The sequence below is a fragment of the Stegodyphus dumicola genome, chromosome 5 (assembly GCF_044657685.1).
Source record: "Stegodyphus dumicola isolate Sdum_Otavi_A_Nest chromosome 5, ASM4465768v1".
NCBI lineage: Eukaryota > Metazoa > Arthropoda > Arachnida > Araneae > Eresidae > Stegodyphus > Stegodyphus dumicola.
Genome location: NC_140772.1, coordinates 158,219,214 through 158,237,072, shown reverse-complemented (window position 1 = coordinate 158,237,072; position 17,859 = coordinate 158,219,214). Strand labels below are relative to the sequence as shown.

General features: G+C 33.3%; 2 long non-coding RNA genes across 4 annotated transcripts in view; one reads left to right on the top strand and one right to left on the bottom strand.

Annotated features, from left to right (window-relative positions):
* Positions 1-9,865, bottom strand: part of LOC146997305 (uncharacterized) — a 101,128-nt gene extending 91,263 nt beyond the window's left edge. The window contains exon 1 of the long non-coding RNA XR_015041314.1: positions 9,829-9,865. This is a non-coding gene — a long non-coding RNA (uncharacterized LOC146997305). The remainder of the gene's footprint in view (positions 1-9,828) is intronic.
* LOC146997304 (uncharacterized) overlaps positions 1-14,683 on the top strand; it is an 87,137-nt gene extending 72,454 nt beyond the window's left edge. For 2 of the 3 annotated variants that reach the window (XR_015041312.1, XR_015041310.1), the window contains one exon: positions 13,322-14,683. This is a non-coding gene — a long non-coding RNA (uncharacterized LOC146997304). Of the gene's footprint in view, positions 1-7,963; positions 9,104-13,321 lie in introns of those variants that run through there. The other variant, XR_015041311.1, reaches the window with a different exon arrangement.
* Positions 14,684-17,859: the final 3,176 nt, after the last annotated feature.

The following is a 17,859-nucleotide window of genomic DNA, read 5'->3' as shown; positions in this document are numbered from 1 at the left end:
TCTAGGAAGCGAAGTAATTCCGTACAATATTTTATAATTTTTTATCAATGATCAACCTGTAAATATAATTTATCGACATGCAAATATAATTTAATAATTTAATGTGTACGTATATGTTACCGTGAAACACCGAAATTGGAGAATATCGACTTTCACCGGAGAATGACAACATTTACCACATACATCGGTGAAAGATCGAATATTGCATTACATTCTTGTACATTCGGACCCTCACCGGTGTTATGTCGACAATCACAGATATGCTCTGGTGTAGGTCGAAAAGAGAGTTCATAAGAAGTCATAATAGTTTAAGTTGTTGCAATAAATAAGATTTGAGTCACATAATTTAGTAAGCTTTTTATTACTATTATTTTATTTTCTCATTTAGAACGCACTGTATAATTAAGTAAGTTTTTAACTTCTATTATTTTCCTTTCTCATTTTCAATGTACTGTGTGTTTTAAGTTCTTATTTTAAGTCTCAAGTGCTTTTTTTCGTGACTGAATTACGGAGAAGAAATATATTCTTATATGTTCAACATTCACCGGTGAAAGTCGACATTCTCCAGATTTCGGTATTTCACCATAACATATGTTCTACATGTAAATATTATAATATATATATGCATGTATATGTGAGGAGAAGGTTCATTAGCGTCTGAGTGGTAAAGCCGCTAAACAGTGATAGTTCGGTCCGGAGTTCGCATTCCAGTGAACGGAATGGCTGTATGGGCGTTTACGCTCCCCGGGGAAAGCGATTAGAAATACGATTTGTATGCAATTGAAATGCGATATTAATGTGCAAAATTGATATAATTTTGAATATTTGTTTCACCTGTTCATTCGTGCTTTCCCAGTGCTCGGGTACCTTGGCAAGGTCGGGGGGCTCCCTCTCCAAGGAGGGTCGAAAGCCTGAGCAAAAGTGCCTACTACTTACTGACTTGGTGTGAACCCCAGGGTACCAGGTCGGTCTACAGACCCAGTGCATCTTATTTAGTTAAGCGTTGAATAACTCTACCTACATCAAAATGAGTTCTAAAGACATTCTCAAAGAAGGACAGGCATATATTGCCACCTTAGAGACAATATTGACAAATAAAGCTTCTGGCATAAACAAGGCAGTAGCCGCTGATATTCGACATCAATTTCAATTGATGTTCAACCTTCTAACTGAACAGTGTGTCGAGATGGCACACATGGAAGGACAAATTCATCAAACGCCAAACATTAAAGACTCTTATGCGGACGTACTTAAACGTCCAGCTCGTGACCGATCCAAAACATGGAGAAAACCAGATAAACAACATGTCACTATTTTATACCCCACAAATGAAGGGGATAAACCAGACAACATCAGAAAGAAGCTCTTAAAAACTATTGATCCCACAAAGCTCCACATTGGAGTGAAAAGACTTAAAAATGAGGCAAAAGGTGGTCTCTTAATAGAGACCAATAAAGCGGAAGACATAGAGACGCTAGAAAATGAAATAAATACTGTACCAGAACTTAAAAAGGACCTACAAATTGTTCGTCCTACACGTAGGCTTCCTAAAATTATAATATATGATATTCCAAGGGACTTGACTAAGGAAGAACTTAAGGAAGCCATTTTAGCCCAAAACGAAGGCATCGATGGTGATGGCCTACAGGTTAAATTTCCTATCAAGCATAAGAACGGAAATCATTGGGTTTGTGAAACCTCACCGGAGGTTTTCAAACACTTACTAAGTTACGCAAACTGTGCGTTAATTGGGAACGTTTCAATTTAAGAGAATACATCAGACCAACGCAGTGTTTTAAATGCTGCCAATACCGACATATTTCTAAACAATGCCAAACAGAAGAGGCATGTGGACATTGTGGAGAAGTGGGACATTCCCACAAAAATTGTGACAATAACTACCAAAGATGTATTCATTGTGCAGAAAGAAATGCGAATAGTGATAAGCACCTTGACGAGCAGCACTCAAGTTTCTCAAAAGACTGTCCTAGCAGACAGCTAGAAATTGAAGATCTTCGAAGAAAAATCAATTATGGCTAGAGAACTTATTCAAAATATAAAAGCGTTGCAAATTAATTTAGCGAGATCACATGTCGCAACAGCACAACTAAAGACTTGTATCTTTGAATACGACTTGATTTTTATTCAAGAACCATACTGTATCAATGACAAGCCGTCTGGCTTTCCGACTCAAACATTTTTTCTCCAAATGACCACCCCAAAACAGCCACAGTGGTGGTTAACCCACGACTTACGGTTCTGAATACTTACGCTTCTTCTACTTTAAATGTTATTACATTAAAGATTGAACATAGGACAATAACCATTTTTAACTGTTATACTCAACCTATAACGGACTTAACAGATTTAACTACTCTGTTAAACTTAGCTGAACGTTACTTTGACGATCAACATGATCTTCTTCTCCTTGGCGACTTAAACGCGAAAAGTGTGCTCTGGGGCTCCCCCTTCAAGGATCCCAGAAAACGCACACTTAGAGAATTCTTAACAATGCATAGACTGGCTGTTGAAAACGATCCGGATGGTCCCCCTACCTACAACTGCACAAGGGGAAAGAGCTGGATTGATATTACAGCTTCCAGATCAATCTCTTCCACGTCTTTCATTCATAATTGGAAAGTTATGGACTGTATCACTTTAAGTGATCATTGTTATATCTCTTTTGAAATTACGTATCAACATTCTAGCTCAACTCAAAGAGTCAAATATAAACTTACACAAATGGATTGGCTCTTACTGAAGGCAAAAATTGGTCACTTTTTTGGTTCAATGGAATCTTACTTGCCTAAAGATACAGTTGATCTTAATCAACTTATAATTAAGTGGACTCAGAAAATACAGGAATACTGTGACTTGGCAACCCACGCCAAGGGAAAATATGTTAAAACTCAACACAAAGGTGTCCCTTGGTGGACCCCGGAACTCTCAATATTACGAAAAAGAATCCTCGCTTTGAGAAAGCGTTATCACAAATGTATTCATGATGACGAACTAAGAGCACACTATAAGCAAGTCTATGAAAAAGACCTTGCTCTCTATAAAAGAAAACTTATGCAAGCCAAAAGAACAACCTGGAAAAGATATCTGGAGCGTCTAAGTCCTAGTTCACCCTTCGGGGTACACTATGACATTGCTAAGGGGACTATGCAATCCCCTCTACAATTAAAAGCGTTACTCAAACCAGATAAAACCAAGACTTCCACAATAGAAGAAACTATACGTTTCCTAATGGATTACCACTTTCCTAAAGATATAATCAGCGAAGACACGGAGTTTCATACGACAATTCGTAACAACTTAAGGAATCCATATAATTCAATAAATGATGTTCCGTTTACGATTCCAGAAGTGGAAAATGCTATCAAATCCCTCAATCCAGGCAAAGCACCTGGAATGGACAATATATCTAAAGAAATTATAGCTGAAGTTTTCTATGCTAACCCACAATTACAAGTAGCGTTACTTAATGAACTCTTCCGTCGAGGAATATTTCCTAACTGCTGGAAGACAGCGAAATTAGTATTATTCTCAAAAGAAGGAAAAAATGGTGAGCTTCCTGATGCTTACCGCCCTATTTGCTTGCTTAACGCATGGAGTAAAGTCTATGATAAATTAATCACTAACAGATTGACTTATTTCTTAGTATCGAATTCCAAATTAAGTGAACAACAATATGGCTTCACGGCGGGAAAATGCTCAGCAGATGCCATCAAGGACAACATAGTCTCACAAATAGAAGCAAACCGACGTAATAATAATTACACCAATGTTATCTCTTTGGATATCAAGAGTGCATTCAACAATATTTGGTGGCCGTTCCTACTACAGGAACTCCGCAATCTGGGATGTCCTCTAAATATTTATAAAGTTATTGAAAGTTTATTGGATAATAGACATATAATCTATGAAATAAATAATGTTCAATACTCCATAAAACAAGAAAAAGGATGTGTACAAGGATCCAACTCTGGACCACTATTCTGGAATATAGTAATGAATATAGCTTTAAAACTCGAATTTGAAGATGGAATCCACATCCAAGCTTATGCGGACGACGTTTCACTCCTAGTAACAGGATCTATGCATATGCAAATTCAAACCAAGGCAAAGTTGGCGCTTCAAAAACTATCAGAATGGGCACTCAAGTGCAAACTTCAATTCTCTCCCGAAAAGTCAAAGTCTATGTTTATAGCAATCAAAAAGCGTGGTGCAGCCTATTCAGCACCGACAATAAAGATGAACGATCATACCATTAAGCAACAAAAATCCATTCAATATCTTGGAATAGTCATAGATGAATGCCTTACCTGGCTACCTCATCTAGATTATATTAAATCTAAAGTTTGTAAAATAATGAACAATCTTCTTAGATTACTTGGGATGCCCAAACCAGTTCTGAAAGAACTTTATAAACGTGCAATAGAGCGTACCATAGTATACACATGTCCTGCCTGGTGGTACCCACCTACGGTAAAAATGCGAAACAAAACAAACTCTATACAACGCATAGCACTTCTTGCAATGACCAAAAGCTATAAGACTGCCCCTACTGCAGCTCTTCAAGTGATTGCTGGAATTATACCGCTTGATCTTAAATTGGACATGGAAAGCATCATCCAATGTACCAAACGAGGATGGACTGACTTTAAATATGAGGACTTAGAACTTTCACGGGATCAGATTGAATTCCCAGTACCTAAATGGCATTCTCATCCAGCTCATATTCAAGTCTTCGGATGGGACAACAAGCCTCCAATCAATAAAGGTTTAGAAATTTATACGGACGGTTCAAAAAGTGAAGACGGCACTGGAGCTGGCTTCTGTTCCTTCATGAATGGAGTTTGTCACGATCAATTTATGTTTAAACTGGATAAGACTAGTTTCAGCTTGATATACTGATCAATGCTAAAGTTTCAGCTTGATATACTGATCAAGCTGAAACTTTAGCATTAAAGTCGGCATTACTATGGTTAAAATCACACCCCAGTCCTGCGCATATATATTCGGATAGCCAGGCTGTTTTAAAGTCTATCCATAAATACAATATCTATAATCAGAACATTATCGCCATAAAGAAATTACTGGCTTTTACAAAAGCAAAGCTTCATTGGATAAGAGGACACCAAGGCACTGCCGGCAATGAAAAAGCCGACGAGCTAGCCAAACAAGGGATTTACTCGAACACGTACCTAGACTGCAAGATCCCTATGAGTAATAGCATCAGGACGACAAAGATGAAAGCTCTCGATCTATGGCAAAGACAATGGAACGATGAAGAAACAGGACGACAAACGTTCACTCTTCTACCGAATGTTTCGGAGAAACGGCATTTCAGTGATTTTTTTTAAATCAAGTTATCACTAATCACGGAGCCTTTCCGATTTATATTAACAGATTCAAACTAAAGGAATCTACATGCAAGTGTCAATGTGGTAGTGAATCCGCAGATGCACTTCATATGATTATAGACTGTTCCAGTGTATCAACAAAACGTAGAGAAATTTTCAAACAAAATATAACTTTAGAAACTCTAAAACAACTAATTAAGAACGACAAGGGACGATCTTTGTTATCAAGTTTTATGGAATACATATACCATAATGAATCAGATCTGTACTTATAAATTGATTGTATTATATAATATTATTGTACTTATATTGGAATACTCATATCACAATGAATTAGATCTGTACTTGTAAATTCAATCGTATCATGTAATATCTTTGTACTTTTATTTGCCATGTTATTAATCATTTAATTATTGTAATACTTAATACTGATTCTTTACTTTGTTCTTCCTATCATTCTATGTTGCATTGTATAACTCAATTTATGTTCAAAAAATAATTTGTTTTGTAAATATAAAAACATGCTATGTAATGTATTTTTTCAATAAAGACGTTGGCGAGGCCAACACATCTCCTAGTCAGAAGACCTCAAAATTCTAACTAGGTCTTTCAAAAATTCTAATTGGCATTATTTGATCTTTGAGCTCTTGCTCCAAAATTGAAAATTTCCTTAGCCTATTGGCTCTGGTGATACTTCTGCTTAAGAAGTGCGGACCAGACAATCCATTTTCATGTTGTATGGGCGTTTACGTGGTTTTCCCCATGTATAACGCATATACGATCCAGTTTTGCTTAGAAAGTCCTCTACAGAGGCATCCTTACCCTTAGGCAGATAGCCGTCGAGTGCTTTGCTATATTTAAATAAACCACAACAAACCATATAAGTAATTTAAAAATCGCTTTATTTTATATATGCTTATAAAATGTATATATATATGTGTGTGTATGCGTAATTAAAAATTTTCTAATTGCTTCAGAACCTAACATTTATATTGATATTATATACATATACATACATTAATGAACATTGTATATTTAAGATTTTTTTCTTTGATATTTTATACCTGGTAGAGACATTAGGTATTTTTTTCCGGAATCAGGCAAAATGAAAATTAACAGAGCCTTCGCCGGGAATCGAACCACGGACCTCTGACAATACCGGCTCAGCGTGCAGAACCACTACACCATGAAGGGGTGCTATGAAGGCACGAGAAATACCTTACATACTCCCCTTTTGAAAGGGCGACTGAGGTTTTTAGGGGACCCAATCGCCAAATCCTGGGCGCAGAGAATCCTCATGAAACACCCTTTTAGTTCGGGCGCCACTTTAGAGACATTAGGTATTTTTTTCTGGAAGCAGGCAAGATGAAAAATTAACAACGCCTTTGCTGGGAATCGAACCACGGACCTCTGACAATACCGGCTCAGCATGCAGAACCACTATACCACGAAGGGATGCTAGGAAGGCGGGAGAAATACCTTATAACCTTGTTCTTTATTTTGTTGCATTTATTTATGCCTATATACATACATATAAAAAAAACATAATAATAGGCTAAAAATTAAAAGCAAAATTTTTAAACCCGTCCTGCACTATAGATATGTGTGTATTGGACGGCAGAATTTAGGGAAGTTGAAATTTTTGGAATTTGGGAAAGCACCGAGTGTCAAAATTAAGGGATGAGAAGTATTTATGATTTAGGGAAAGCACTGGGATCCAAAGTTTAGGCATGGTTAAAATTTAGAACTTACAAAAGCGCTTTGCAGCAGAATTTAGGACCTGTAGAGGCGATACCAGGCGGTTTCAAGCGCCAGCCCTAGATAAAGCCTTAAGTATATATGTGGGAGTTTATTTATTCAGGACTCATATTAGTTTGAAGCATGTGCAAGAAATAAACGTAGGTATAGTAAAAAACTAAACTATTACAATTCAGGCTTAATTCAGAACGCTATAGGAGCAAGTCAAAATTTAGCGAAACCACTTGGGTTTCGTTGCCAATCTTGTGATACATAGCCAATAACGTATAACACACGCTATTAAGTTAGGCTAAAATTATCATTACTGATTCTAAGGCATTTTAAATTAATGTAGCAGACTGCGCTGCTCCCTGACCTTCTAATTTGACCCAGTTTATTAATTTTCGCAGACTGTTATTATTACAGAAATTTTATAAAAACTAAGCTTGAACTTTCGATTATGTCGAAAAGAGTTTCCAATTCTGGAGTTACAAAAGGGATCTACAAAGCGAAACCATGTTTAGAAGTCCATTAAACAAAATGTGGAATTGCTGCAAAAAATGCATACAGGCATATTCGTCTTAAAATTATGTGAGGAGTATGGCATTGGAAAGTCCACTGTATATGACACAAGAAAAAAGAAAAAGGAACTTTTTGAATTTTTTGTGGGAGCATCTTAAACAACTTGCATTGAACGAAATGTTTAATAAAGTAAACAAATATTAAGCTTTCTTTTGTAAATTTTGATACCCTTTAGATCATAATTGTTCTTTATTTCATAAATTACAATTTCATAATTTATTTGTATAATTTCTGCATGCCATCTTACCAGATTTAAATTGATGATCTATTATTAGGGGGACCAAAAAGTAATGTCGTTTCTACGCATGTCGACAACAACGATAGACAACAACATGCTAAGGGCAGAAGTGGACGCAAATCAATGTCAAACAATCGAGGAACTGTCAAACACTCTTAACCAACCTTGGTCGACCAAAAACATTTAAAGCAGAATGGAAAAATAAGCAAAGCAGGTGTTTGAGTCCCCCATAATCTGTTCGAAGAGAACAAAGCCAACCTATCCATCACACGCAATGTATTGCTTCAACGGCACCATACAGAACCATTTTTTGATCGCTTGATTAGTGGAGACAGAAAAATAAGTCCTATATGATAATCCAAAACTCAAAAGGCAGTTTTAATAGGGGTTACAAAGGGTTTACATCCCGAAAAGGCACTTCTGGGTATTTGGTGGAGTATTCGTGGAATTGTTCATTTTGAATTGCTGAAATCTGGAAAAACTGTTAATGTAGACCTTTATTCTGAACAATTGGATCTAGTGAATCAATCTTTAATTGGAAAATATCCGGCGATTGTCAACGGAAAAGGCGTCATTCTGCAACACGACTGTGCAAGACGAACACTGGAAAAACATAATGAATTGGGGTGGGAGGTACTGCCTCACCCACCATATTCGACCGATATCGCACCCTCGGATTTCCATTTATTCCAATCCCTACAACATTTTCTTAGTAACAAAAAATTTCAAAATTTTGATGATGTCCAAAATGCCATCTTGAGATATTTTACTCAAAAACCAATTGATTTTTATTGATCTGGGATTGAAATCTGCATACTAGATGGCAAAAGGTTGCTGATAACGAGGGTGATTATATTATTGCTTAAAAATAAAAACTTGTTACAAATTTATTTGTTTGAATTTAATGTAAGAAAGCAACATTACTTTACAGCCCCCCACAGGATTTGGAAATATCCCAAATCCGGAATCGGCTAGTGCGGATTTCGAACTTTGTACTGTATTTATTAATACTATATGAAGAGATACTTTTTTAAATTATAAAAAATATTGCTTAAATTTTTAATGCATTTTATTCTCACTTTTTTGAAGTGTTTGTAAGAGTAAATTTTTAATTTTGCAATGTTATTGTCTGTTATTTTACTTCAATATTTATAATTAAATTTTATATACAACAAAATTTATTTTGTAGATTTCAAAATTGTGCATCATATACATATTTAATACTTCTAAATATGTCAAACAATACATAAAAAGTATTATAAATTAAACATGCTTATCTTCTACTACAGAAATGTTTAACAGCAACAAAATTTAATTATAAGATTTTTCTTTTCTTTCATGTTTGCAGCAAATGCAAGAAATAAAAATAATTCTGAAGATGTTTTTTATGTTGAAAGGTATCTAGTGGCATTAACTGCATAAGATACTTTTAAGCAAGTTGTAGCTTATATTTAAAAGAGTCGCTGATATTATCATCCAAGACTCATATTTTCAAACTACAGTAAATTTTTTTATAAACATGAGGTTTAGAATAATCACTTTCCTAAAAATCAAATAATGACACAAACATCAAGTTCTTAGGAGCCTGAATTAATCAGAATCACAGAAATTCAGTGGTTATGTAGAAATTATCCACAGCAGGACAACTCAGAAAGTTCTGGGGACAAGTAAAACATGCACCAAAAATTTTGGAATCATTTGCCATGATCTTTATTAAATAAATTTAAGATGATTTCTGAAAATAAAAATTCAACTTTTTTTAAAATTAAATACTGGAAAGCACTTTCCTGTTTTCTCACATGTGCTTAAAATTCTAATTTAGAATGCAGTTGTCAAGAACTGAATTTATTGCCTATGAAAAAATATTTCATTTTCAGATTAGATATAAAAGAATTTTTTTACCTCAGTAGTACATAGAGACTTCAAACTGCAAAATGTCCTGCAAAAAAGAAATAAAAATGCATTTCAATAGTCAGTACATAACAGAATATGCTATACAATATTTACATATAAGTTGCTTCAAAGGACTAAACTGGGAAGTAAATTTCTTCTGAAATTTAAGATGAATATGAAGAAGGTATACAATAAATAATTATGAAACTAAATTGAAGACCTTTAACTAAGAATTTAAACATGCTGCTAATTAATGTATACAGAATCATAGCCTTTAGTGCAGTAATAAGGAATAGCAAATGTAATAAACAGTAACTCTTTAATCAACACTAAGAAAACTGCTGAAACTGAACATAAAACACTAAGTTAATAATTTCAGAAACAGTTACAAAAAAATAATTGTTTAAAATCTTTACATATAACAACATAACACTGTTGGGCATAATAACAATTCAGCCTTTTAGGGCATAGTACATGCAGCAGAAAAGGTTTGAGATGGCACACAATTTGCTCTCAGTTCAGTTTTATATCCCTTTGGCCAGTGAAGGCAAACTCATTAGTCAACAGAGTCAATTATCAACAGTTCAGCACTGCATTTATTAATACTTGTATTCTCTTTTCAAGTATCTTCTTCCATTCATTCTCTGCATATGTCCAAACCATCTTATACCTTTCTCAACACTACATCTTCTTTCGCTCCACAACACTCCCTAAAATTAACTCAATATTTCAGTTTTTAAGTCTTAGTTAAACTATATATATATGTCGAATAAAACTTGATATTATACTTAATAACGATACTATTTTTATTGATAAAAGAGAATTGCAATATATTGAAAAACTTGAATCGCAATAATGACTAACAAAACACTAATGTAAACAATGGCCTTGCATCTTCTTGAAAAGTTTGCATTTTGTATGTTGTTTTTCATTTTAAGCCTTATTACAAGTTTTCATGAATAAGATGACTTCTCTATTTACTCTTGACAAAAAGTTCATGCTTGAAAATTATTGATCGTATGAATATGTAGACTCGAATAAGAAAAACATCAAACGTTAGTTTTTTAAGCTGATTACATGAGTCGGGAATAATATTATTCCACATGTTTTCCTTCTCCAGATTACTTGTGCTGTGAACTAAGCACACATTTATTTTTCTCCAATGTTTCTACATCAGCACTTAAAATGTTCAAATTTCAAGTTTCATAATTTTTTTTTTTTTTAAATTCAGCAATTGATTTCAGAGTTGCCAATGTGAATATTAAACAGAGAAATGCAATTCCGTTGCACTAGTATTAAGAGGTTTTTTAACAAAGGCTAATGTTGCTTTGCTGATTCAGAATTCCTGAAACCTGCTGAGAAAAACTTCTGTCATAAAACTGTTGTTTTGAAATGGCAAATGTCAATATTAGATCTATTTTCTTGAGAATGTTTCAACAGGCTTGGAAAGTGAACCAAAGTTTCTGTTTCAAAAATCTTGAGCAGAAAGAGATAATTTGCTTTCAAATGAAATAACTTCTTCCAACATCAGAAAAATTGTGTTTCCTCTTCCCTATAGGAGGTTCGAATCCCGCGAACGGGCTGGCTGCATGGGCGTTTTCGTGGTTTTCCCCATGTGTAACGTGTTAAAAACGAGCCAGTTTCCCTTAGAAAGTCCTCCAGGAAGGCATCCCTCCTCTTAGGCAGATAGCCCTCGAGGCTTTGCCATAATCACACACACACACACACACCTCTTCCCTATAGTTTTTTGATTAAGCTGATTTAGATGAGATGTAACGTCTACCATAAAATAAAATTTTTGGATCTACTGATCATTCATTAGTTCTGGATTATAAACACTCATTTCAAGGAGTAATGCTTTAACTTCTGTTAATAAGGATGCAAAACATTTCAAAACATTTCCTCTTGATAACCAACGCACTTTATTATTCAGCAGAAGATCTGAGTACTCGCTCTCCATTTCAACTAAAAATTCTTTAAACTGGCGATGATTAAAAGCTGTAGTAATAATGAGGTTAACAATAATATAATTATGAATTCCATAACTTTGCAAATTTCTTCTGGAAATGTCGAGCACAAAGCGCTTCTTGATGAATGATACAATGGTAAGTAAGATCTTGTCACTGATTTTTCCTTTCAAAATAATAACAAAAACGTTTCTTACCCCGGTCATTCTTTTCGCCCTGTTTGTTGCAACTGAGACAAGTTTATCGAGATTTGGTGATCTACCAGGAGACCAGAAGAAAAAGCAGAGTTGGCAGCTGTGGTTTATAAATATAAAAAACTATTTTTATTCGAATCCTGGTATATACCAACATTTTCTGTACTTTTTTTGGTTTAATTTATAAAGTAAGTTCAAAAGCAATCTAAATAAATATATATATGCATTTTTCAAGTACTGAAAAGGAAGGGCATGATGGGAATGATCTTCTAGCAATAGTGAAAGGGGTGGAATAGGGCAAAATAGGTTGAGAACCACAATGTTAGATCTTTTAAGTATTAGTTAAAAAAAAATAAGTTTGAACCTTTACACGGCATTTAATTATTATTAAATGAAATTTGTTTACATCTAATTAGAATTTCGGAACACTTCCGCAAAGAACCCGGCAAATGTAAACATCGCCAACTTTGGCGATAATAGTTCAAACCTGGTAATCCGGCAGATTCAACCTATTCGCTTGTAAGAAGGTTGCAACCATTCCTCTAACGTTCATTTTGTTGAATTATCACCGTCATTGTTCGCATTTGCCAATTTAAATTATTCTTCACTTATTTATTATTATTTTTTTGTATTTTCACGTTATTATTTATGAACTTTTAACAAATAGATAGAAATATTTTCATATAATAAAGGAAGTTTTCGGTGACAGATGCTAGTTTGTGGAAGAAAATATGGCGGGAGAGGGGTTAATGATAATTGGTAACATGGCTGTTAACGTAGCGTTAAGCACACAGAATCATGAGGTTTCCAACCGATAAAATATTTTGACTTCATCACCTGCCAAAATATGCATTTTAAATAATTAATTAAGTAATGTTTTTATTATTGGTATGGTCATCTAAAATTATGAGAAAAACAATATTTATGGCTTAAAACTTTAACCAGATAATATATTGTTAATGCTTTTCCAACAATAACATTTGAGAAGATTTCAGGTGTGACACACAAAGAGATGATTAAACTGAAATAAAAAGTATTATTGATTCTCTAAAATGACAGAATAGTTTTATGGATACTCAAAGTCATCAAAATTAGCAAACCACTACTTGTGTAATGAATCCAAGTGCAAATGACTCTTCAAAAGTTTTATTAACAATGCCACTGAATAGAATTTCAATACTGAAAATTATTGGCACTGTCAAATATACTATGAAAGACAGGCAGTTGTTTCAACATAAAATGCTTTAAACTGTTTACAAGTAAATTGATAAAAATAACATTGAAAAACTGTTTATGTAAAATGGATGTATTAAAAGTCATGCATTCATTAATTTATTACAGGCACATGGCTCTTATTGAACTAAGACTGTCACTGAATGATTGTTTGGAATCGACATTTCTTGCTGTCTGAAACCTACTTCACCTATGATGTAAATATGCAGTTGTGGTTCTCACTGACATAAAGTTTAGCCACTCCTGATCGATTATATATGTCTACTGTATTTATACCTATTATACTAATTATCAGATATAATTTTGAGAATATCAACAAGCAAAACACTTAAAAATTTAAAAAAGACACTTGTAGTAGAAATATTAATATTCTATATGAATTATGGAAAGTACATGTAATGAATAATACCATGACCAAACACTTAAAAAAAAGAATAGATTAAGTATTTCCTACCTCGATACTTGAGAAAGCAATCCTGTTACACAACACATAGTTAACTTTTGATTACATGATATTACATATTACATATTTAGTCCTACGAGTGGTTAAGAAGGCTGAATAGTGGTAGTTCAATCTCGGCTCAAATCCTGAAAAACGAGCTGGTTGTGCAGGTTATTTTTTTCGTATGTGTTTTGTGAATTTTGTGACATTTTCGTGGTTTTCCATGAGCCTATTTACCCTAGAAAATATTCACAAAAGCATGCCTTTTTCAGCTAGCTCTCACATGCTTTGTATATTGAATTAAGTACACACAAACCCTTCTTAATTTTAAAATGATAAAGTTATTAAGTTCACATTACATGCAACGAAGCTTTTTACAAGCCAGGATACTTTCTTTAACAATTACAGTGCTAATTAGTGCTGTACTTCTCAGTTATATGTGAAATAACATCTCAGTGTCACTGCTTGTGACACATTTGTTTCACTTAAGTCTTCTTATGCAGTCATAAGCATGAAATAAACAAAACAATAACATTTGAGAAGATTTCAGGTGTGACACACAAAGAGATGATTAAACTGAAATAAAAAGTATTATTGATTCTCTAAAATGACAGAATAGTTTTATGGATACTCAAAAACTCATGGTTATGCATGAAAAACCTAATCCATACATCCTTGGTGACTGATATTAACATAGTTTTTATGCTGCATTTGTGAACTACGCGGTTAAATTGAGTGAAATTGTGACTAAATTTCAGAAGACTTATAAAATTATGGTGTGAAAATTTAAATGTGAAATTAAAATCAAGGATACATTGGACAGAACAATCAAAAAAGAAATGTTGTCCATAAATATATTAATAATAATTAATGATAAAATGGACATTTAAAATATTCATATAATAAATATATACAATTAGTGTAATTAAAATAAATATATGCATTTAAAAATGATCTAACTTGGACCATATTTGCAATTTTTGTAATGTTATTAAATATGGACTTTAAATAAAATTTTTAGCAGCATACATCATTTGGGTTTGTTTAAATTATGGAAAAGCATGGGAGAGATATCTGCCTAAAAGAAAAGATGCCTTCAAGGAGGTCTTTCTGAAGGACACTGGTTTGAATCCACGTTACATATTGGGAATACCATGAAAACAATCATACAACTTGCCCATTAGCTTGGCTAACTAAACTACCAGAGTTCAGTCACTTTACTGTTTAGCTGCTGATGAGCTGTATATCAGTTGCAAAGCAGTGCACAAAAAATGATATATTCCTTGGTTCTCGTTATGAGTTACACAGGGTTCATAGCCACATTTTAGTTAAAAAAATAAGCACTTTTCAAGCACATTTTAAGAAAAAAAAATAAGCACCTGTCTAATGACATTATACACAACTGCATAACCTTAATTAGACTTGTAATTTAAAATATGAGAAATGCAGTATTTATTAAGAGAGAATAAGCATTACCTCAACCATGGAAAATAATTACTTTTTTTTTCCCTTTAAATTTTAAATAACAGTTCAATTTACAGAACTAGTTTACAATGAGAGAAAAAAAAAAACTATGCAGAACTAAACTATATTACAAGATTTAATGATGAAATTTCAGTTCAAAATAGAGAAAATAAATAATAATAAGGCATATTTATTGTATTTGCTTGGAACCTAATAATAAATACAATTTATTTTTCCACTCATATTAATATTTAAATAATTTAAATCTAAATTCTGAATATTTTCTAAATTTTCATTGTATATCAGTTTTCTCTTAACAGATATTGCAAGCAAAGTAATTTAAGTAAAAAAGAGGAACATTTCTGAAATCAGAAGACAGAAATTTGCTTCATGCAGTCATCCTTTAACAGTAAAAGCTTAACTAAGCCGCATACTTGGAAACTGGCGAATATTCGGACAGTTGAGCGTAACTTGAAAAAGAGGAGCGGAGGGGGGGGGGGTTGACTGTAGCCACTTTTTAGATTTTTCCGCTAAATAAATGCTTTTGACATTTTGATATGTGAATCATATAAAAATAAACCAATGGAACTGAAAAATATTCTGCTTAGCAAGCACAGTAAAACTCTTTTAAGTGTTCATAAACAAATCTCAAACAGAACATCAAAATTAATTAATTAATTATCTCTGCGAAATATCGCAAACGTTATTGCACAATACGTTTGCCATAATTCTTCCCTACGTGATATTACGCAATCGGAATCAACAGCTGCTGAAATTGGGAGAATAAAGAACTAAATATGAGTAACTGGGGTGTTTTTCATTCTAATTTTCAACAGACGGCGTTAAATTTCCGCAATAGAATCATTCTTCGCTTGGGTTGGTAGACCGCAGAACTTTTAGTCCTATTCAATCCAGATTGGAAAGTGACAAAAAAAAAAAAAAAAAGTCCGTTGCTTGTTTTGCAGCGAACTTGTAACAGTTTCAATATTTGAGATTTTGCGGAGAAAGGGGAGAACCTCCCAATCTTCGCACTATATAATGTATTGGCCAAAAAAAATTAAATTATTTTGACTATTCGATTACTTTCCCTTTATTTAAGCCATTCCGAGTATTATTCCTAAAACGCTGTGTTAAAATACAACCATTTTTGGAAGTTTACTATACTTCAGCAGTTACTGCAACTCTTATTATAAACATTCATACATATACTCATAATATAAGCAAAATGATCATAATAAACACAAATATGAACTGACCAAGCGGAACGAGAATGCAAATTATAAAGATCTGGATAGAAATTTAAACGTGTATAGTATTTGGGTGAGAGGAAAAGAATGCCGAATGTACCGAAATCTTCTACTGCTTTCGCAATTCTTTGACCAATATAACGACGGGCACCTGTCTGTACTCTTTGTGCGCACCAAAGGTTATGTTAATGCAGAGAAAGGGGGAAAAGCTATTTCCGGGAGTATGATTCACCACCTGACATTCAATATTAAGAAAAGTTGTTTATTTAGTTTCGGCTTTGGTAGGGGGAAAATAGCGCGTTCATTAAAAAAAAAGCACTAAAAGCAAAAAATAAGCACTAAAAACAAAAAAATAAGGGCTTTAAAGAAAAAGTAAGCACCTATAAGGGCCTTTATATTTTATTTTCAAATATAAGGACTTATAAGCACTTATAAGGACCGCTATGAACCCTGGTTACATGCAAAAAAGCAAGTCTTAATAAAAATCGATATGCCAAATGTAAAGTTAATACGTTGGTTTTTTCGTGCAATACATGAACATATACATAAAATTTAAAAAAATAAGTCAGAGCAGAATATAATTTATTACTAAAAAAACTTTTATATAATCAGTTGCAATTAAGTTTCTATTTAAATGAGAATATCTATTCATTTCATTTATGCGATCATAATGGATTTTCAATCGTAGTTTTGGAAGTACTTTAAAATTATGCAATGAAGATATTAATCGTAAATTCACAATTTCTTTAGAAACTGCACTGTTAAAAACATAAATATTTTGGAATTTTATAATACTGAAAGATATTCAAAGACAGATCTCAATTTTCCCAAGAAATTGCCAAGAAAAAGGGTCATTATTACAAAGCTCAATATTACATGATTTTTCTACTTCCATTAAGCTTTACATATTGTTTTCTGTGCTAACTTGAATTAAATACAAATTTATTTTCGTGCATCGTGTTTAACCAGTTAATTTTGAATTTTCACTTTCATATGCTTAATATATTGTTTTCTCTGCTAACGTGAATTTATGTTACTTATTCTTTAATTACTTTGATTATATTCTTTAAATATCATGTTTACGCGGCTTACTTCCATGTGTTTTAATATCTCATAACCAACGCCCATCAACCATAGGTGAACTTGGCGAGTAAAACAGCAACGGCGCCAACGGGTTCTCTGTGGATGAAAATTCAGAATTTCTAAATCAATCAAACACATTCATGAAAACAAGCAATTTCAAAAGTCATTATAATAACAGTAGTCAAGAAAGCATAAAGTTACCAGCAAGAAATCTCTAACAAAGTTAAAGATCATCCATATAATCCAATTGCTATATTAATCAAAATAAATAAGAAATTCAGTACAAAGTCTGAAATCCAGACGTCCATTATCCGAAATGATCTAAAATCCGGACCTCAAAACCACCAACAACATTTTTCTCCTAGGTTTTACGCATGCACATTTGATTCCACCCCCCTCCGAGCATAATA